Below are 20,556 nucleotides of genomic sequence, written 5' to 3'. Positions count from 1 at the left end.
ACCCCTGTTTTACTTTTAGTTAGAGATCACCTGATAACTGTTAGATGACTTAAGTCAGACGAGGGGTTGAAGGAGTCGTCTCTTGAGCAAGCCAGTGCTCTATGTCAGCCTCCTTGATCACATTCAATTTTCTTTCCCTTCAAACAGCATGCATCTGATTTTATGAAGTTTGGAGCCTGTCCTGAGCACATGGGGTCTGGAAGTGGCCCTGTTCCTGTGGTCTTTGTTTATTCTGTGAATTATGGTGTGAATCTTTATGTGCCCAAGCTTCATCATAATTTCAAACTTAAAGGATTTAAATATGGGAGATGGATGCCAAGTTCTGGGAATAGATTTTCAGGATAACAGCCAGGATTGGTAAAAAGTAGGGAGAATGGATACAGCCTTTAAAAAGAAATGTTATTTTACAATTTCTGGCAGATAAATTAAAGTGCTTGTTGGGATTCTGTCAGGAATGTTTAATTGGGAGACCTATCTCCCATTTTCATGAAATAAAATAATTTTATTATTTGTTTAGTGCCTACTGCCTAACAAATAAGTATCACCTATGCATATAGTTTTATCGTTTAATCTCTACAAAGATTCCCTGGAGAACACACGTGTCACAGGTGAGGGAACCAAGATCATCCAGGGTATGTGGCTGGAAGGCAGATGGGCTGGATGGCTTACCCTCCTTCAGGCTGAGACAGAGACACCAAGGTTTATTGACAAGCTTGTTGTTGAAGTTGTTTATTTAATACTTTGCTTCCTTGATGAAGTGGATCTCTTGAAATTGTTTATGTCTGGACTATCTTCCCCTCTCTCCTCGGCCTAAGGACTTCTCCTCATAAGTAGTATGAATTCAGCCTGAACTGATTCAGGAAAATCAGAAAATAAAAAATTAGCCCACACAAATGTCTGATAAGTCTTTGTATTTCAGTACTTCCTAAAACTCTTAGAAACACAAGGAAGGTGTGTTACCTCGGGGACTGAGTGCATTTGAAGTGTGAGAAATGTAAGTGTGATCTGGTAAAGGCACAGGCTCTATAGACAGTGATCCCTGTTTGGATCCTGGCTCCCCTAAGTACTGGAAACATGACCACCCATAGCCTCAGTTTCTTCATGTGTTAAGTGGGCTGATGGAGCTCACCTCCAAGTGGCCAGGTCAAAATGAGATGGTACGAGTGACTCTCAGGCAGAATGCTTGTCAAAATGCTAGTTGCTCTTGCTGCTTTATAATGACTCCTTAGGTAATTCCGTTGTCCATTGGCTTGCGAATACCTCCTCATTTGATTTAAAAAAAATAGCATGCCCTAAAAATTTTAAAAATAAGGAATGAAGATTTACTGATTAATGCTGGTTGTATTTTTATAGGTCATTTATTAAAAAAAAATGTAGGAGTTCTCTAAAGAGAATTTATTCTGTGTGCCTAGAATAAGATTCAGTTAAAAATGATTTTCCTTTAAATGCTTTTCAGAAATTTTCTGTGATATTTTTCTTGAATAGTAGTTGAAGATTTCTGAGGAGGTTTTACATTTAGAAAAGTTTATTCTTGTAATAATTGACACATTAAATAAATGATTCAAACCCTGGACAGCATAAAGCCCTGGCTTTTTTTTTTTTTAATATATATAATTTTGGTGGTTAGTGCTATGACATATTATTATTTATTAACGGTTTTGATTTTGCTTCTGGGTTGTCCTAGGTTTCGGCGCATGTGCCTTGGAAGGTCTCTCGGGCAAAGATGCTTATTTAAGAAGGTTGTCATTGTAAATGCTCTCAAGAGGATTAAACAAATTCCACAGCAAATAAATGAACATGTTTGGAAGGTTTTCCACCCTCATGTAATTTCCAGAAAACAGACATGTTTCACTTGCTAAACCAAACACACAGGTAAAGTAATGAGCCTGGCTCACATGACTGGACAGCACGGAGGGAGCCTCATCTATTGGCGTGGGTTACGCTGCAGGAAGCGCAACTGAAATTTTAATTAGAATTTATTTCCAGCGAGTGCTGCTTCCGCGTTTTTCTCCCCAAATTAAGGAAGCGCCCTCTTTGCCTGGCCATCAGTCTGCAAAGCCACACGGCTCACACACTCCCCTGTTCATCAGAAGGCTGGTGGAGTCAGTTTGCTTGGACACACTTAGCTACACTCGCAGCGGGGATCATCAGTCTCTTCTGTGTGTTCACCTCCACGTGCAGGGGAGAAAATCGACTTTGGCTGCCGACAAACGCTAATTGACTACCAGTTGTTTCAGAGGGACTGTGATGTTGAAAACTGGTATCCCTTTCATTTTTATATGTTGGATGCTGACAAATTGCACGGCCACACCCCCACTGTAAGTACACCCACCAGGGAGGGTGTCGGAGTTTGAATCTGTGTGTTTTTGTATTCATATCCTGGCACTGGTCAGCTTTCAGTGTTCTCGTTGGGTTTGGGAGACTATTTCTCAAGCGATTTCTTTGGCTACCAATAAATTTGCAAAGCCGTCTCCTTCAGTGGAGTTCCGATGAGTTGAGTTGGGAGGGGCATGTGAAATTGAGGAGGGCAGAGAGGTGCAATGAAAACTAGCCACCATCTGGTTACCTCTCATTTTTTATGGGCCAAAGATGCTTGTCTTCTTTTCTTTCCTCCTCCATCCATCCCTTCAGGTCAGGGAGTCGTCGTCAAGAATTTCATCCTAAAATGTAAAGTAATGATGAAGGCAGTGTGTTTCTTTGGTTGATTTCATTTGATTTGCGTTCATTGTTAAAGATTTTCTGGTGAGGTTCTTATGAGCTCTTAAAAGCTGGAAGAGCAGCACAACCAAGGAGAGAAAGTCAGAGGAACGAGTCAGCGGCCCCTGTGAGGTCTGCGGGACGAAGGCAGGAGGTGGGGCAGAGGCAGCACCGTGGCCTCCCCTGCAGCCCTGAGGGCAACGTGCGCATGTAAAGCCAGCATCTCTTGTCACCATGTGTTCTAACAGGACTCCCACTAAAGGAATGCGAGATTTGGGGAGGCCTTACCTTTTACCCTCTGGTCAAACATCTTTAATGCTGACTGTATTTATTCAAGATGACACAGAGATCACCTGCAGAGATGAGGGAGTGGTGCTTGCTTCCTGTCTTGCCCGCCCTAGGCTCACTCATCAGATACCTGATTCTCGCAGGCACTGCAGTGCCCGTTGGGGGAGCTCTGCTCCTGGGGGTTTCTGCTCCTGTGGGGGAAGCTCTGCTCCTCGGGGAGCTGGGCACTGGAGTGCGCACATTGGAGGCGGTCGCACCAGCGCTGATACCTCTCTACGTGTTGTGCCTTTTGTGTAAGTAGTAGAGGTGGGATCCAGAGTCTTCCTGTGTCTACGGAGCTCTCCAGCAAAGCCAACTTGGAAGAAAGAAAGAAAATGCCTACTGTTCCATGACTGTGTCCTAAGGGTTTAAAGCTCATGCGGAGCACACGTGAGATCTCATTCAGTAAATACTCTGGGGTCTTTTCTCTGACTTGTCATGAATTTGGCATTCTCTTAATGTTATTTCTCTTAAAACATGTCTAAGCAACCATTTTTGTGTGATGGTTATTGTGCGTAAGTGTCCTGAAAAAGCTGTTGTGGATGGAAGTGTGGGCATCAGTGGTACCAGAATGTCTGGTGGCCCTGGGGGCTGCCCGAGCTCCACACCATTTGTTACCAGCAGTCTTTCAGATTGCATCTTATTCCAGAGCTCACTGGGGCTCCCATCTCTCACTACGTATCTTGAGAGAATATTTGTTCAGAGGGTAGGGGACAGGATGCTTCAAAGTCTGGGTTCTGGGGTTCCCTGTATAAAGGTGGCACTGGCACAAATCCTTTATTCATGGAGTAATGAAGCCCCCCAGTCTCGTGGCTAATTGGGACTCCCTGTCCTTCTTCATGTTAGGAGCCGGAGGGCTTGGGTTAGGCCCCCAAACCTGTTTTGGTGAGCTTTCAGCCCTATCACACCACCTGTGTTGTCCCGTTTCAGTCACATGACTTTGATTTTTGCTGGTAGGTGTGACTCCTGGACAGTGCCTGGGACTTCCAGGTTTCCCCTACAGTAGGGACACTAAAGAAAGTTCACCCCATATGGTGTGTTCGGGGGCCTCGAGAACAAGTAGGGACCCACAGACAGATATCTGGATGGGTGGTGATCAGGCCAGAGTCTTGGAAGAACAGAGATTCCATTACTGTTTTAACAGTGAAATTGAGGGAGTAATTCTGGAAGGTCTGATGCAACTGAGATTAAAATTATTATATGGTTTTTATTGTTAGCAGGAGTGGTTTTTAACCCTTAGACCCAGTCCCCCCTATTTATAATAAATATTTTGTAACCTTTCTTTTCTGGTGCCCGGAAGTGAACGTCATAGAAAATGTAACCTAACTATAAATATGATAAACAAATAGGTAGATGGAAAGATGTGGTGCCTAAATTCTTATATTATGGGGTATTTTATATTCTATGCTAATTAGTGACCTCTCAGGACAAAAGGCACATACAAAGAGAGTCACTTTTAATAAACTATTTTTTCAAGCCTTACCTAAATGGGAAACAAGTGGCTTCAGAATGTTAGAGCACCTCCCATGTCCCCAGGGAAATCTCCTTGTCAGAGTTACAATTGCTGATGGTGTCCTGTGCTAAGTGCAAGCAAATGCGGTTGGGAAGCTGCCCGGGGGCTGACTCCGGGGATTCCTTCTCCGTCGCAGCAGTGAGGGAGCCTTGCCTTTCCTGACCTCAACCACAGAGGCGATTTTGATTCTCTGAAAACTGCCATACCAGTGTTTATCACAACCCTCACAAGATACATTGAATAAAGAAGAAAACTTTAAGTTTCTCCTTTAGGATAGAAATAGGGTATAAAAGAAATAAATTAAAAATTCTAGTGCCCGAATAAGTGCTACATTACACTGGCTGCATCGTAAGGTTAGAGAACTTCATTACCGCTTTACATACCACATCTTGCAGTTAGATTTTATTTATTTTTTTTCCCTAAAGAAAAAACAATCATTTGATGAGTTCTTGTGTCAGAGGTGACGAGCAGAAAGCAAGTGTAAAACCAGGAATCGTGGTGCTGGTTAGTCTAAGACCATCTCCGTCACTGTGCAGATCATCTTTACTCATTTTACTGCACTTTTTGGAATCACCTTCTCACTTGGAAAAACCCCTGTGTCAGTTGGATTTGTTAGTAAAACAATTCTTTTTCTTACCTAGAACATCAGTGATGTTTTCAAGATGATAAAAAAAATTTGCCCATGGCATTTAAACAGTTGCTTGTTCTCGTAACTCATGGCTCACGGTCTAGTATTTGTCACAATTGGAGAACTGTGTTTTCTTTGTGCAAATTCTCATTGTTTGGTGACTCAGGGACACTTGTCCTTACTGGATGGAGTATGATAGTAGTTTTTTGCATTCTCTCCCTAAATCTGGAGTCCTGTGTTATGTTTCCTGTTAACTTAAAAAATAGGAATATTGTTATTTACCTAAATATCTAACCTCACACCAGTGGTGCATATCAAATTGGTCCAAATAGGAATTCCAATATTAAATGAGACAGTAATTTCACAACCCACTTTTCCAAAAATTTGGATTGATGGTTCAATTATACCAGGGACATTAGCTGTTTTAATTGAATCAATCATTGCTTTCTACAATAAAATTTTCCATTCCATCTGCTCTTTTGGTTTATTGTTCTTCAGTGTTTCATTTGCTTTCTTTCCCAAAAATATATGATTTTGGCTTTTGTCATTGAAAATCCTTGCTGGTTTTGCTACCTCATGCTGGAGAGGAAGGCTTGTGACTGTTTTATAGTCACTGGTTTCATGGTTGTATGAGTGCTTAATGCCACGTTGCAGGGGTGTGGATACCTAATGAATTGTGTACATAAAAGTCTTACTATACACTGAGTGCAGGGTTAGTGTTCGCAGCCCATGTCATCAGTATCATTATTAATCCATTACAATCATCCTCTATTAATCAGTGTTATCCTTCTAACGTCTCCAGGAGAGGAAATGTAGTAGTCTAAATGCAAATCTTTGCCAAAATTTGTCAATTCAAAACATTTAAAAATTTGCTGTCAATAGGACTGTGTGCTTTCTGTCCCTAATTCTGCTTCTCCTGACCCAGGACGCGGTCTCCACAGCTGATGATCCGTGAGACACTGGATTCTTGAACCCATGGCTCTGTGTGTTCTGAGACATCTGGGGACTTCAACACTGTTTTAGGGGCTTTGGTTCCCACCTCTTCATAGCATTGCTGAGATGAGATCTGTGGGTTCACCCTCATTCTTGAGTGTATTGTGCATTTTTTCTAGAACCAACACACGCCACCGCGGCAGCACTGCTTTGACCACGTGCTGGGGCAGCGTGTGCTTGTCAGTTCTTGGGTTTAAATTTTCTGTTCTAATTTCTATAATGGGGTATATTGACAGATACACTCCATGTAAACAGAAGCTCTGTGGGGTTTTCAGCAACTTCTAAGAACATAAATATTCCTGAAGCAGCTAATCTTCCTCCCAACAAGTGAGGAGCAAGCCGGCAAGTCCTGGGGGCCTGTGGCGGCCAAGCTGTGCAGCCCAGGCTGCTCACCGAGGAACAAGGAGAAAATTTTAAAACCTACTTCCATGCTGTCTTTCACAGAATCCCAGAAATGAACGTTTTAATATCTAAAGAGGGGTGATTTTTTAAAATAAATTTTTTATTTTTTTCCTTTTTCAGTTTTATTAGGTAGAATTTTTACAGTTCAACGTCACATACACATATTGCATGTAAATACATGTATAGAGCATACTGCATTTTTTGTTTACATATATGTACTAATTATTATTTCTAAGAACAGATTAGAGCTTTAGATTTTTAAAATTAGTTACCAGAGGTTTAAGGACATCTACAAAAGAATAAACAGAATATGGTAATCCAATCACAAAGGACAGTCAGATGTGCTTGCATATATTCAAAAAATCAAAACAATATTTAGTTCATTTGTGGTCTTATTATTATTGCTATTAATTTTAGATTCCCCATAAATGAAGTCATATGGCATTTTTCTTTCTCTTTCCACCCCACTTCACTTAGAATGACAGTCTTCAGGTCCATCCATATTGCTGCAAATGGCATCTTTTATGGCTGAGTAGTATTCCATTGTATATATGTATCACCTCGTCTTTATCCAGTCATGTGCTGATGGACATTTGTGTTGTTTCCATGTTCCTTGTTCTATGTCCCTTCTGGCAACAATTATGGATTTTAAATATTTTCCACCTTAAAATCTTTCCTGAAGGAGATGTGGTAACAGGAATCAAAAACAGTTTAAGCACAGGGTTGTGTGTGATGGGCCCTGGGGGCTTGGTAGAAAGGTTTGCAGAAAGGATTTCAGATTCTGATCAAATGAGTCCTCCTCTTGTAGCCCTGCTGACCGCCTCTCTCACGGCCTGCCCTACAAGTCTGACCAGTCCCTTCTGTGAATCCTACTGTATTGTGCACAAATTTTGTCCAATTGGTGTCATCCAGTAGGGACCTTAAGTGAGGCACCCAAGCTCCTGTGTTGATTTCTTCCATCAGCCCTTAAATTCCTTGGGAGCCAGGACTGTCTCATTGCCCCAAGGATCCCTAATTCCTAGTGAGATGCCTGATAAAGCTGATACTTAACAAGCACATGGGTCAAATGGAAAAACCTGATCAAAAAAAGGCCCTCATTTTTCAGACATGCCTACTTGAACACATAGTGTAAAATGACATGTCTTCTTGGATTTGCTATCAAATACTTCAACAAAGGACAAATAAAAGAACAAAGGTCTGAATAAAGGAAATATGGAAAAGTTTGTGAAATCCTTAATCTGGGTGATGGGCTGATTGTACTATACTTACTGATGTATACATAAGTTAGTTTATAATTTTACTGTCATTAGCTGAATGGCAAGTATTAATACGTATTAATTGAAATCCTTAGAACTGAATAAACTTACCCCACACAAAATCCTTAATATCCTAGTAGTTTGTCTTTCAGAAATCTTTTCCCACAAAGACAGGAAAAAAGGGAAAGGCAGATCCGTGCAGTATTTCCACGTTGTCAAAAGACCAAAGGCCGATACAAAAGAAGAGATTGTAAAAAAGATAAACAGGCTGAAATTAATGTCCGGAAAACATAGCTAACAATCCTAAATGGCCCAACATAACTAACCTCAGCACTGCTGCATCAAGAATGGGGCAAATAGCACCTAGTGGATTTTTTTTTAATAAATAAATAATGATCCAGTTCCTACCACAGGCAATTATGATAAGACTGAGTATAAGTTCTAACACCAACTAGTGTACAAATCATAATTTCTACTTGATTCAAACTGCTTCTTCTATAAAATTTGAATCTTTTTATTCTTAAGACAGATTTGTGGCCTATGACCTAGTGATAAAATTTTCAACTGGCTTGTATTAAAAAAGTTCACCATAGTGAGAGTTTATTACATCAAGTACTCCTTTTTGGGAAACCCATGTGCCTTGTTACCCTCTTTCATAAGATTTCCTGTGGAAAATTCAATCCTTCATTCAGGAAAAGGCTGAGCAATATATCTCATGGAAAACCTTCATAAACTGCAACACAAGAAAATGAAAATGAAAGTGAGCAGCCCGTGAAGCCGGCAGACACACAGCAGACGGCTGTGTTCCCGCCTCGAATTTCTGTAACCAGCAGGGAAAATGTGCATTTCAAGAAATAGACATAAACACTTTTCAGGACCTGAGCACACAATTTCCCTTTCAGGGTTTAGTGGGCTTCCATTTAATTCTATGAGAAATGTTTAAAACAACAGAACAACACCTGAGATAGGGTTTAAAGTAACTTTTATGTCTTAGTGAAAATAAAGCCAATGGATAGTTATCATTTTTACTTTATTTAATCTCACTCTCTTACTTTACCTCCCCAACCTCCTCCACAAAATGATGGTGAACATCCCCTCCTGGGTCAGAAAGCTAAGTGAAAACTACCAATCAAATGGAGGTGTGCTTTGTTGTTTATTTTTCAAAACAAACAAGTTTCATTCATATGATTTAATAATTAAGATCAGAAACAAAGTCTACTCAATAAATGGAAGCCAACACATGTCATCATAGCTGCTCATCAGGTTTGGCCCCACGTTACACACTTTTACATGGACATGTGCCATGTGCTGTCATGGGAAACGGTGAGTGGGGACAGGGCCTCTGCTCTCACAGAGCACACAGCCTGGTGGGGGAGGTGGTGTTCAATCATTGCCCTTTTTTTTAATGTACTTACAAATTATGGGAAATGCTATTTAAAAAGAACAAAATGAGTCAATGAAAGTGAAAAATACAAGGACAGTATTTAGGCTGAGGGAAGACAGGGAACCTCTTTGAAGAGCTGACACTCCACTGAGACCCAAAGGACAACTCCGGTGCTGCAGGTGAAGGGCAGGGACACATTGATAAAGGGCTGATATCCAGAATATACCAAAATCTCTTTAAACTCAACAAGAAGGATGAACAACCTGATTAAAAAATGAGCAAAATGCCTGAACACACACCTCATCAAAGAAGAAATCTACATGCCAAAGAAGTCTATGGAAAGATGCTCCACAGCATCTGTCATCAAGGGGATGCAGACTGAAACAGCGAGGTACCACTGCACACCTGTCAGAACTGCCAAAAAGCAGAACACTGACAGCACCGAATGCTGGTGAGGATGTGGAGCATCAGGAATTCTCATGCATTGCTGGTGGGAATGTAAAATGGCCCAGATATTTTGGAAGACGGTCTGGCAATTTTTTACAAAACTAAACGTACTCCTAACATATGATCCGGCAACTGTGCTCCTTGGTGTTTACTCGATGAAATGGAAACTTATGTCCACACAGAAATCTGCATACAGATGTTAATAGCAGCTTTATTCATAATCACCAGAACTCAGAAACAACTAAGCTGTTCTTCAGTAGGTGAATGGATAAACTGTGGTCCAGCCAGAAAATGGACTATTATTTGGTGCTAAAATGAAATGAGTTATCAAGGCATGGAAATACATGGAGGAACCTTAAATGCATATTACTAAGTGAAAGAAGCCAATCTGGGAAGGTTCCGCAACTGTCTGATTCCAACTGTATGGTGTTCTGGGAAAGGGAAAACCACAGAGACTAAAAGATCAGTGGCTGTCAGAGGCTAGAGGGGAAGGAGCAATGAATGAGGTGCAGCACGGAGCATTTTAAGATCACTAAGACAGACTACTCTGTATGATGCTGTGACGGTGGATACATGTCATTGCACATCTGTCCAAACCCACAGAGTGCACACCACCAAGTGTAAATCCTAGTGTCAAGTCTGGGCTCTGGGTGATGATGACTTGTCAGTGCAAGTTCACCCATTGTCGCAAATGCACGCTCTGGTGCAGGCGTCAATAGTGAGGAGCTCTGGGGAGAAACTGCAGTTCATACACCGAATCCAGCCCCAGCCAAAGCTGTTAATAAAACTCTGTGGGTGTGTGGAATGTCCAGCTGCTCTGGCGTCTGAACAGCAGAGCTGAGCAGCCGCACCAGAGATCAGGAGGTTTGCAGACCCTGAAATACTTACTCCCAAGCCCTTGACAGAAAAACTCTGCTGAGCCCTGTTCTAAACGAATCACAATTCACCCTGATGAGACAGGACAGCAGGGCCCAAACCAGGCATGGTTAATGGGACTGAAGCAATGTTTTAGTTCCAACACCTTTGCTGAAGTCCTGCAGATCCAGCGACAGACTGTAGCCAGGAAGCGTCTGCAGAAGGAGTCGGTAGAAGACCTTCCCGCCAGGCTCCGGGATGCCGGGGGCCGCGCGCTGCACGGGGGCCACCCGCTTGAAGAAGGCGGACTTGCGGTGGAAGCCGATCAACTCATAGAGCTCGGAGAGGATGCTGCACTGCTGAATTCTCTCCTAGGAATGCTGAAGCACAGGGAGAAAAGCAACAAGCATCTGAACGAAACATGTAAGTGAAAAAAGACCCGTAAAAAATTTTCCCTTAAAACAGAGACCCAATGACACAGGAAGGAAGAGGAAGGCTGACTTCGTGCACTGATGGGGCCGGATGCAGAAATGCAGGGAAGCAGCGCTGTGCAGACGCTCCAGACCTCCTCTGGGCCCCACCTTTCCACGTTCCGCCTCTCCTTTTACTAGAAAGGCGCGTATTCCCTGAAACAGAGGAATCTGCTACCTAAACATGGGACACAGAGAAGGGAAAGAGGAAAAGGACGGGAAAGTAAAGGAACAACGGTTCATCTACACCCTAGTGTTTGGGCGGGACTTTCACCAAACACACAACCTCTCAAAGCACAGAGCACACAGTGAGAGGCTGACAGAGTGACTGCGACTTCTGCTCCTTAAACACAAGCTACCTGCCAGCACACGGTGTGCCCGTTACTGAATCATTACAATCATTTCAGAAACTATTACTACCCCGGCTCACAGGCAAGGAAATCTGAATCTCGGGGAGGATTTATTATCATCCTGGACAAATTCCCACGGCCAAGAAGTGTCAGAGCCTCCGGCAGACCCTGGACTAAAATGCTCCTCATCACCACGGGCCCTGAGCCTCAGGCTGAGGCCACGTTAGGTCTGCACGGGCCCAGAGCATGAGTCAGTGGGACAGGGAGTGGTCCCACTTGAAGTGCCAGGCCAAGGCCCTCAGGAACCTATGTAATGAAACCAAATACCCTAACTGATTTCCAACGCACTTCCCTGTCCGGTAGGACTGCTCGGCACATCTGGCTTATCACCTGTGCACAGGCTGTGCAAGGTGCCCAGACAGTGACGTGACGTCCCTATGGAAGTGGCTCGGAGACCGCTTCATCACAGGACAGACTCTCCCGGCTTCCAACGTTAACTCTCCATTCCATTTCCAACTGGAAAGTAAGTTTAGACTTGTTTTCCTCTCCAGAAACAAAGACAGTGGTAACATCAGCGGGAAACTCAAGACTGAGGAAGAGTCTCCTGGCCATTTGGAAGGATAGGCTGGGGAGGGAACAGAGATAGGGATCAGAAAGACCAGTGTTCCAGTCCAAAGTCTGCACATCACTCGCTTTGACAGTTTCCTTATTAATACTGGTGATAAAATCTAATTATGATTGTTGGGAAAACTAAATGAAATAACGTATGCCCCTAGCATAGGTGTAAAATCCTAAATGAGTGTTCCAGAAATGGACGTGACCATGGTTAGATACTGTCTGCCAAATCTTGTGTGCTAAGCTCACATCAGCCAGCCAGAGATGTGCCAGAGAATGCCTCAACAGCCAGCAGCCTTCTCCAACTTGGAAACTCACAGTGTCCGAAGAACAGGCAGTGGTGGATGCTTTGGGACACTCTGGAGGTAGCACTCCAGTGATGACTTTAAAAAGCTGGGGAGAATTTAGGGGACCATACAGTTCAAATACAGTAAACTCATTCCATGTCTACAAATATTCATCTGTAGCCATGATGATTCAGAGAGGAAATACATATTCAAACATACATCATTTTCCCACATAAGTGCATCAAAACAATTTGGAAAGAATGTAACTTTCTTCTCTAGATCACACAGTAGGGATTACGAGGTTTGTACTGAAAGCCCTACGTGTAAATCATCTGCAAAAGTAACTGGGTCCATTATCAGTCATCATCATTTGAAGGGAAGGATGGAAAAGAACAAAGCCAAGCTAATACGCTCCGGTATTTTGTTGGGTTACGATGTCACAGAGGAGACGGACAGGTCATCAAGGAACCACTCTGCCGTGATCACGGAGCCAGGGAGCGGGATGGGCGGCAAGATGTAAGGTGCAGCCATAGCTGTGCCCGCGCTTCTAGGCAGGTACCCAGTCACTTCGACAAGGTGTCAAAAGTGTATGTTAACGTCCTCATCACCTGTCATGCATTAAAGAGAAATGGAAACCTATAAACGGCCAATAACCTCGGTGGGTACACCGTCCAAAGAGCAACGTCACAGTTTGACAACTGGTCATCCCTTTTCCCTGGGCTTCATTATTCGAGAACCTTAAAAACCACTCCTCTGTCCTCAAGAAGTGCTGCCTACTTGTCCTATCTTTGGCTCAGGGATACAGCACGTTCACGTGGACTTTAATGTCTGCACAGATTTGACTGTCTTTCTCCAGGTTCACTTGTCCATTCTGAAGAGGCCTGAGTTAAGTCCAAATTCCATAAGATCAATTCCCTCCAGTGACAACTCAACGAGCCTGCAATTACAAACCAACTGAACAGGACTGTCCTCAGCTAAAAATGTCACCCACCCTTCACTGCTTCCTTAATCTCCTGTCCTGGCTAATTGCAACAGACTAACACCACCCTCCACCAAGTTCCCCAACTATGTCAAATAGAATGTAAGGTCCATAAAAGAGGAGACAACTCCATAGTCACCTCTGAATTCCTAGCATATATTAATGTCAATAAATAGAACTATGATTATGGCTTTCCTTTAAAACCTTTCTGGTTATTTAAATGAGACCATGGAAGGGAGGTGTTTGGGTCCAGTATCTTGATCCAGAAAACTCTGGAGACCTTTTTCGGAATGGCTGCCCACTGATTCATTCAAAACACAACTTCTCTTTCCGGCAGGAGCTGTGATTTTCTGCCAGGAGTTTGTTGTCACTCTCATGCCAGAACAGAATTAAACTAAATACTTACATTGGATATGTTATTTTTCCCCGCTTCCAAAAAAATTGACTTTCCTTACTTCCTTGCCTTGAGGAATGCTTTTTTACTTTTCTTTCTAATTCACAATTTATAAAGCAGTATTCTCAGGATGTGCTTGGCCTTACATAAGAACAGCCATCCAACTCCCAGTGTGAGAGGCCTGGGGCTCACCTCCTACCCTCCTGTCAAGGCAACTGAAACACAATCAGGAGCCAACTGGCCCCCAGGGCTTCTAAGGGTCACGTATCTCCCAGAATCCCTGCTTTCTGGTTTGACTTGGCTTCTGAGGATTTCCCCTCACTTTCTTGACAATTAGCTGTGCAGCTTGAAAGATGAGGAAGGAAGGTCTTATTTCTTAATCAGCATTTTAAGGAACTTATGTAATGAAGGTTTTCAAGAGTTTCTAGAACCCTCCATTGCCGAGACAGAAAACACACTAGATATATTCTAAATCTAGCTATCATGTGCATTTTTTATTTGCTTTTGTTTTCTAAACTGCTAACAGACATTTTTTAATTAAAAAATAAAATAAGGCCCCAAATAGGATAGAACATTGAAGAGGAAACAAAATTAAAGGGCAAAGACAGAAAAATGATAAGTACTCTACAAAGTTAATAGAAAGAATACACTATAGATCAGATCAGCAGTTCTCAGTAACAGCTAATTGAAACCTGACCATGAGGTAAAATGTCTCTCCTGTCAGGCGACGGCCAACAGAAAACAGAATTAAATCAACAAACTAAAATTCTAAGTCTGGCGAGGTAGAGAATTCTACCAGCTAAATGTGTTTTCTTCTGGTAAAGAGGGAGACTCACAAGATCTTTCCTGTGGAGCCTGAGCCCAGGTGAGGATGGTGAAGTGAGCTCTGTAAGTACCCAATTAGCAAAGTGACTGATGAATAAAGAGACGTGAGCTTTGATGACAGAGATGATGCTACTATTCACTTGTCCTGTAAGTATGTCTTCACGTTCAATGATCAATACCTTGGCGTCCTCAGGGATTGAGATTATAGGAAAATGCACAGCCCGGGCCTAGACCTCCTCTGTGATTGTGGCACTGCACTTAGATGTTTCAAGGGCACCTCCAACTCCACCTGCAAATAGCTGACTTCACGGTGCTCCTCCCATAGCCGTCCTGCCCAGGGCCCCTTGTCGGGGGGCAAGGTCTGTCTGCCTCTCCCAGCTCAGTCCCATCACTCACAGATGTGACTGGACCCCTCCTTCAGGGCCCAATTTCCTCAGTCAACGAGTCACACCACCCACACCTCAACTACCAGGTTCTCACTGGCACTCCCTCAGCACTGACTCTGTGCTGGGGGCCATGCTGCACATTGTGCACACGTTATCTCACTGGATCTCCACAGAAATCCTGGGAAGTCGGTATATCACTGCTTCAATTAATAAGATAAATTGTTTCACTTCCTTGAGTGCATCATCCAAAGTGACACGGCTACTGAGCCACAAACCTGGGACTGAAAACCACTTGAAAATTGAACACTGCTACACCTCCCAGCCACCCTACTCTGACTCATCACATCACCTCCTGCTGAGACTTCTAAATGTTTCTAAGCATTCTACAAGACAAAAGTGATCTATGAGAGCACCCCTCTCCCCTACTTAAAATCTGACAATGACGTTCAACTTCCCTTAAGAGAAAGCCCCACCGGCCTGAGTACAGCCCAACGGCCCGGCATCTGCGTTCCCTGCGCGGCCGCGCCACCTCACCCACCACGCAGCGCTACACGTGCCGTGTCCAGGACAGGGATGCTGACTCCGTACAACCCGGGGCTCTTCTCACTCAAACAATGATCACCCTCTTCAGTGCTGACTCTCAGAAAAATGTTTTCTCTGGATGAATCAGTATCTTTTTCCTTACAACTTCCCATCATTGATAATGAGCTCCCCCCAAAAGAGAGAAAACCTAATACTCAGACTCCTTATCTGTAAAGTGTGAATAACAAGGAAATATGAGAGGTTTTAAGCGAAATAATATTCATGTGAAGCTAAGGGACAATTCCCAACATACAGTAAGCACTCAATATGTGCTTACTTAATATTAATAAAATAGATTCCATTCCAGCAACCTTAAATCAATGCTTTATGGCTTTGTCCAAAAGACTACCGACAAACTATTGGACGAACCCCTTTGAGCAGATCCACCCAAGCGTACTGGGATAGGTAAGACTTGACTCCAGTTATAGCTGCAGCCAACCAGCACTACGGGGCGGGGGCAGTTTGCTCAAACTCTTACATGTAGTTTGAGCATTTAGTTGTAGTTATTGAATAAAGACAGGTATTATATAGTCAAAGCTCCTGAAACATAAATCTTCAAAGATTGATGCAAATTAGTTTCAAGTACAACACTCTCACTAGAAATTATTTGAAAATTATAGTCTTAGCTACTCCACACATCTAAAGGGCATTTTCTTAATGTATCTGACTATAAACACTGAAAGGATTGTTTAAAAGAATTTAAGATGAAGCCATAATGAATAAGCTTTCAGTATAATCTGCACAATGCCCCAACCAAGGGTCTCACTTCTCACTTCCACATAGGTGTTCAGGTAGCTTAACCTGGGTCTTGGTTTCTTATGACACGGGGGTGGGAAGAATTGTGGATAGATTTATGTAGCAAATATAAATCTAGGGTATTTGCTGTGTAGGATTCCTAGAAATAAATAAATTGATATATAGTCCCACCCTTAGGAAGCTCAGCCTTTCCAATTACAACAGCATTAAAAATAAAATGAGAGATACATTTAACAAAATTTTACAAGATTTGCACATTGAACATTTTGAAGTATCACCAAAAAAAAATTAAAAGATCTACATATATGGAAGGTATCCCATGTTCATGGAATGGTAGACAATATTGTTAAAAATGTTAAGACTCCCGAAAGTGATCTACAAATTTAATGGAATCCCTATCAAAATTCCAGCTGACTTCTTTGCAAAAATTGAAGGACTGATGCCAAAATTCATATGGAAGTGCAAGGGACCCAGGTCAGCCAAAACAATCTTGAAAAAGAAGAGCAAAGTTGGAGGACTCACTCAAAGGTTACTACAAATCTATAGTACTCAAGGCATTATGGTACTGGCATAAGTTTGGATGCATAAATCTATGAGACACAATAAAAAATCCAGGGGGGAAACTTACATTTACAGTCATTTTTCCAGAAATGTGCCAACAAAACTCCATTGAAAGAATAGTCTATTCAACAAATGGTGCAGAGACACCTGGGTATCTGAAGACAAAACAATGAATCTGGAATCTGGACCACTGTATTTTATATAACAAGTAAAATATTAATTCAAAATGGATCATAGACGGAAACGTAAAAACTAAATGTATAAACTTTCTAAAAGAAGACATAGTTTAAATATTTGTGGTTCAAGGATATGCTATGGCTTCCTAGATACAATACCAAGAGCACAAGTGAAAAACAAGAAAGATAAAATGGACTTCATCAAAATTAAAACCATTTGTTACAAAGGACATCATCAAGAAAGTGAAATGAAGGGGAAGGGGGTAGCTCAAGTGATAGAGTGCGTGCTTAGCAAGAAAAATAAAATGAATAAATCTAATTACCTCCCCTAGAAAGAAATTGTTTTAATGTTTAAAAAAACTAAAGTGAAACGACAATCTGCAGAATAGGAGAAAAATTTTGCAAAGCATATATCTAATAAGAGACTAGTATCCAGGATATAAAACAAATGCTTACAACTGACCAATACAAAGAAAATCGAACCAATTTTTAAATATGCCAAGTATTTAAATAGATACACAATTGGCCAATAAGCATATGAAAAGATGCTCAGCATCACTAGCGAAATCAACATCAAAATGATATCTGATTTTACACTCACTAGTATGGTTATAATCAAAACATGGACAATAACAAGTGTTGGTCAGGAGGCAGAGAAATGGGAACCCTCAATACGCAGCCATTGGAAAGGGGCAATGGTGCAGCTTCTTTGGAAAAGCCTGGTGTATCCTCAAAAGGTTAGAATTATATGGCACAGCAATTCCACTCCTACATATAGAGTCATCCCTCAGTATCCTCGGGGGGTTCGTTTCAGGAACCTCCCACCCTGGATACCATAATCCAAGGATGTTCGAGTCCCTTTACAACCAGCCATCTGGATCCATGAAGTGGAAACTACAGATATGGCGGGCCAACTGTACAGCCAACAGAATGAAAATATATTCTCACAAAAACTTGCACATCAATATTCATGGCAGTATCATTCAGAGTAGCCAAAGGTTACAAACAATATCCATCCATCAATGAACGGATAAACAAAATTACCAAGAATAGTCCCACAAACTTTTGGTCATTAAATCTTTGACAAAGGAGGTGAGAACATACAATGGAGTAGACAGCCTCTTCAGAAAATGGTGTAGGGAAAAGTGGACAGCTGAATGTAAATCAATGAAGTTAGGCCACTCCCTCACAGCATACACAAAAATAAATTAAAATGGCTTAAAGACTTAAACATGTAGACAAGACACTATAAACCTCTTAGAAGAAAACATAGGCAAAACATCTGACATACATCTCAACAATGTTTTCCTAGAGCAGTCTACTCAAGCAATAGAAATTCAAGCAAAATAATACAAGTAGGATCTAATTAAACTTACAAGCTTTTGCACAGAAAAGGAAACAAAAAGACAATCTATGGAATGAGAGAAAATAGTTGCAATAAATGAAACTGACAAGGGCTTAATTCCCAGAATATGTAAACAGCTTTTACACTTAATAAGAAAGAAAAACAAACAATTCAATTCAAAAATGGGCAGAAGTCCTAAAGAAACTTTTCTCCAATGAAGACATACAAATGGCCAATAGGCACATGAAAAAAATGCTCAATATCATTATCAGAGAAATGCAAATCAAAACTGCAATCAAGACTCACCTCTCACCAGTCCGAATAGCCATCATTCAGAAGTTCACAGACAGTAAATGCTGGAGAGGCTACGGAGAATTGGGAACCCTCCTGCACTGTGGTGGGAATGCAGTTTGGTGGAGCCATTGTGGAAAACTGTATAGAGGTTCCTCAAAAGACAAAAAATTGACTTCCCATATGACCCTGCAATCCCACTCCTGGACATATATCCAGAAGGAACCCTAACTCAGAAAGACACTTTCACCCCAATGTTCACAGCAGCACTATTTACAATAGCAAGACATGGAAACAACCTAAATGTCCACTGAAAGATGACTGGATATGGAGAATGTAGTATATTTCTCCAATAGACTACTATTCAGCCATAAAATAATAATAAAGTAATGCCATTTGCAGCAACATGAATGGACCTGGAGAATGTCATTCAAAGAAAAGTAAGCCAGAAAGAGAAAGAAAAATACCATATGAGATCGCTCACATGTGGAATCTTAAAAAAAAAAAAATCAAAAAACAAAGACACAAAAAGATAAACTTATCTACAGACCAGAAACAGACACAGAGACATAGAAACCAAACTATGGTTACCAGAGTGGAGAGGGTGTGGGAAGGAATATATTGGGAGTTCAAGATTTGCAGATTCTATGTATAGAATAAACCACATGTTTATACTGTATAGCACAGGATAATATATTTAATATCTTATAGTAACTTATGTTTAAAAGAATATGAAAATGAATACAGGTATGTTCCTATTTAACTGAATTGTTGTGCTGTACACAAGAAACTGACACAACATTATAAACTGACTAGACTTCAATGAAAATATTTTTAAATAGACCAAAAACGAAAAAAAAGAAAAAGGATATTATGAAACCAAAAGAATAAAGTACTGACTCAGGCTACAATATGGATGAACCTTGAAACTTCATGCGAAAATAAGCCAGACACAAAAGAACAAATAGTGCCCTTTAAAGTGAACTGTATCTAAGCGTTTACTGTACTACTTCTGTAAATTTTCCGGAGGTTTGAAGTCTATCAATATCAAAATAAAATGTATTATTCATTAAAATCATAAAACGCTTCCTCACAGGAGGGCTTTAATTATTAAATGCAGAAATGCATGTAAAGTTCCTGGAAAAACACTTTGCACGTCCACACACAGACACTGCTGTCACTGCCGCTCAGAGGGTGGTGCCAGCGCTGATGAGGGCTGCCTCCACTCGCTGCCCTGCAGACAGGAGTGAGGGCCTGGGCTCTGACAGGCAGGGTGAGCGTGACCCTGGGTCAGACACAGCCATGCCCCAGACTCTGCGTTACCCAACTTTCTTATACAAACTGCAACAAGTTATGTAAACACGCTACAGGGATGTATCTTACAACACAGGGAATACAGCCAATGTTTACAGTAACTATAAATGGAGCATCTATTGTACACCTGAAACATATCATATTTTAAATCAGCTATATCTTTGTAAAAAATTAAAAAATAACTTAAAAATGTTATCACTTTAATATTCAATTCGGTTTTTAAGTAACTACTAAACAGCTTAGAATGTATAAAAGCATTTAAGTGTGCTGTTTGTTTACATATTTATTTACTTTCAGCCTCCTGCTAAAAGAGAAATTAAACAATTTTTTAAACACACCTTAACAACCATAACAACAAAAAGGCAAAACTGAGAGTGAAGAGAAATTGGAGATTCAATACTTAAATGAAACCTGGGGGAGGTAAAGTCATAAAAATGGATTCCCTGGAGTCAGGGCAAGTGTTAAAGGCCGACTAGAAATTCAGCTGTAAGATTCTTGGCAGCTAAAGCAAAAAGAAAAGATCATGGGGGGGTGGTAGAGGGTGTGCTTAGCGTGCACGGGGTCCCGGGTTCAAGCCCCAGGGCTTCCACTAACAGATAAATACACCTAATTACCTACCCCCCCAAAAGAGTCCCAAAGAAAAGAAAAAGAGAAATTTCTTTCCAAAAAAACCTGATATTAAATTTCAATTAAATACTTAAAAAAAAAAAAGAAATATAGAAA

The 20,556-nt window shown here is 41.4% G+C and overlaps 1 protein-coding gene across 1 annotated transcript in view; it reads right to left on the bottom strand.

Annotated features, from left to right (window-relative positions):
• Positions 1 to 8,829: 8,829 nt before the first annotated feature.
• LOC116151314 (trafficking protein particle complex subunit 9-like) overlaps positions 8,830 to 20,556 on the bottom strand; it is a 62,165-nt gene continuing 50,438 nt past the window's right edge. Inside the window, exon 11 of the mRNA XM_064483899.1 lies at positions 8,830 to 10,882. The gene's annotated coding sequence lies outside the window, so the exon portion shown is untranslated. The remainder of the gene's footprint in view (positions 10,883 to 20,556) is intronic.

This window comes from Camelus dromedarius, unplaced genomic scaffold (assembly GCF_036321535.1).
Source record: "Camelus dromedarius isolate mCamDro1 unplaced genomic scaffold, mCamDro1.pat HAP1_SCAFFOLD_185, whole genome shotgun sequence".
NCBI lineage: Eukaryota > Metazoa > Chordata > Mammalia > Artiodactyla > Camelidae > Camelus > Camelus dromedarius.
The sequence above is the reverse complement of the archived record's forward strand: the minus strand, read 5'-3'. Positions and strand labels throughout refer to the sequence as shown.